The sequence below is a fragment of the Schistocerca gregaria genome, unplaced genomic scaffold (assembly GCF_023897955.1).
Source record: "Schistocerca gregaria isolate iqSchGreg1 unplaced genomic scaffold, iqSchGreg1.2 ptg001547l, whole genome shotgun sequence".
In the NCBI taxonomy this organism is placed as follows: Eukaryota; Metazoa; Arthropoda; class Insecta; order Orthoptera; family Acrididae; genus Schistocerca; species Schistocerca gregaria.
Window position 1 is genome coordinate 42501 of NW_026062831.1, and position 2500 is coordinate 45000.

Genomic DNA, 2500 nt, shown 5'->3' on the forward strand with positions numbered 1-2500 from the left:
GTTGTACCACATTATCCCTTAACCTAACTGTGGTTGTACCACATTATCCCTTAACCTAACTGTGGTTGTACCACATTATCCCTTAACCTAACTGTGGTTGTACCACATTATCCCTTAACCTAACTGTGGTTGTACCACATTATCCCTTAACCTAACTGTGGTTGTACCACATTATCCCTTAACCTAACTGTGGTTGTACCACATTATCCCTTAACCTAACTGTGGTTGTACCACATTATCCCTTAACCTAACTGTGGTTGTACCACATTATCCCTTAACCTAACTGTGGTTGTACCACATTATCCCTTAACCTAACTGTGGTTGTACCACATTATCCCTTAACCTAACTGTGGTTGTACCACATTATCCCTTAACCTAACTGTGGTTGTACCACATTATCCCTTAACCTAACTGTGGTTGTACCACATTATCCCTTAACCTAACTGTGGTTGTACCACATTATCCCTTAACCTAACTGTGGTTGTACCACATTATCCCTTAACCTAACTGTGGTTGTACCACATTATCCCTTAACCTAACTGTGGTTGTACCACATTATCCCTTAACCTAACTCAAGTTGTCCCTTAACCTAACTCAAGTTGTCCCTTAACCTAACTCAAGTTGTCCCTTAACCTAACTCAAGTTGTCCCTTAACCTAACTCAAGTTGTCCCTTAACCTAACTCAAGTTGTCCCTTAACCTAACTCAAGTTGTCCCTTAACCTAACTCAAGTTGTCCCTTAACCTAACTCAAGTTGTCCCTTAACCTAACTCAAGTTGTCCCTTAACCTAACTCAAGTTGTCCCTTAACCTAACTCAAGTTGTCCCTTAACCTAACTCAAGTTGTCCCTTAACCTAACTCAAGTTGTCCCTTAACCTAACTCAAGTTGTCCCTTAACCTAACTCAAGTTGTCCCTTAACCTAACTCAAGTTGTCCCTTAACCTAACTCAAGTTGTCCCTTAACCTAACTCAAGTTGTCCCTTAACCTAACTCAAGTTGTCCCTTAACCTAACTCAAGTTGTCCCTTAACCTAACTCAAGTTGTCCCTTAACCTAACTCAAGTTGTCCCTTAACCTAACTCAAGTTGTCCCTTAACCTAACTCAAGTTGTCCCTTAACCTAACTCAAGTTGTCCCTTAACCTAACTCAAGTTGTCCCTTAACCTAACTCAAGTTGTCCCTTAACCTAACCCACGTTGTCCCTTAACCTAACCCACGTTGTCCCTTAACCTAACCCACGTTGTCCCTTAACCTAACCCACGTTGTCCCTTAACCTAACCCACGTTGTCCCTTAACCTAACCCACGTTGTCCCTTAACCTAACCCACGTTGTCCCTTAACCTAACCCACGTTGTCCCTTAACCTAACCCACGTTGTCCCTTAACCTAACCCACGTTGTCCCTTAACCTAACCCACGTTGTCCCTTAACCTAACCCACGTTGTCCCTTAACCTAACCCACGTTGTCCCTTAACCTAACCCACGTTGTCCCTTAACCTAACCCACGTTGTCCCTTAACCTAACCCACGTTGTCCCTTAACCTAACCCACGTTGTCCCTTAACCTAACCCACGTTGTCCCTTAACCTAACCCACGTTGTCCCTTAACCTAACCCACGTTGTCCCTTAACCTAACCCACGTTGTCCCTTAACCTAACCCACGTTGTCCCTTAACCTAACCCACGTTGTCCCTTAACCTAACCCACGTTGTCCCTTAACCTAACCCACGTTGTCCCTTAACCTAACCCACGTTGTCCCTTAACCTAACCCACGTTGTCCCTTAACCTAACCCACGTTGTCCCTTAACCTAACCCACGTTGTCCCTTAACCTAACCCACGTTGTCCCTTAACCTAACCCACGTTGTCCCTTAACCTAACCCACGTTGTCCCTTAACCTAACCCACGTTGTCCCTTAACCTAACCCACGTTGTCCCTTAACCTAACCCACGTTGTCCCTTAACCTAACCCACGTTGTCCCTTAACCTAACCCACGTTGTCCCTTAACCTAACCCACGTTGTCCCTTAACCTAACCCACGTTGTCCCTTAACCTAACCCACGTTGTCCCTTAACCTAACCCACGTTGTCCCTTAACCTAACCCACGTTGTCCCTTAACCTAACCCACGTTGTCCCTTAACCTAACCCACGTTGTCCCTTAACCTAACCCACGTTGTCCCTTAACCTAACCCACGTTGTCCCTTAACCTAACCCACGTTGTCCCTTAACCTAACCCACGTTGTCCCTTAACCTAACCCACGTTGTCCCTTAACCTAACCCACGTTGTCCCTTAACCTAACCCACGTTGTCCCTTTGCCTAACATAGTTCACTGCTCGGAATCTCTGGTGTCGTTGTTATCCTCATGTAGATGTCTTGCGAGTGTTGCTTACTTTCCACATATTCCCGCTATCCACTGTCAATTGTACTGCAATAGGACTATATCGCCCCCCCCCCCCTCCCTCTGTCCCCCTCTTTGTGTCTCTGTCCTCTCAAGCTGGTCGGTCTGGCGTT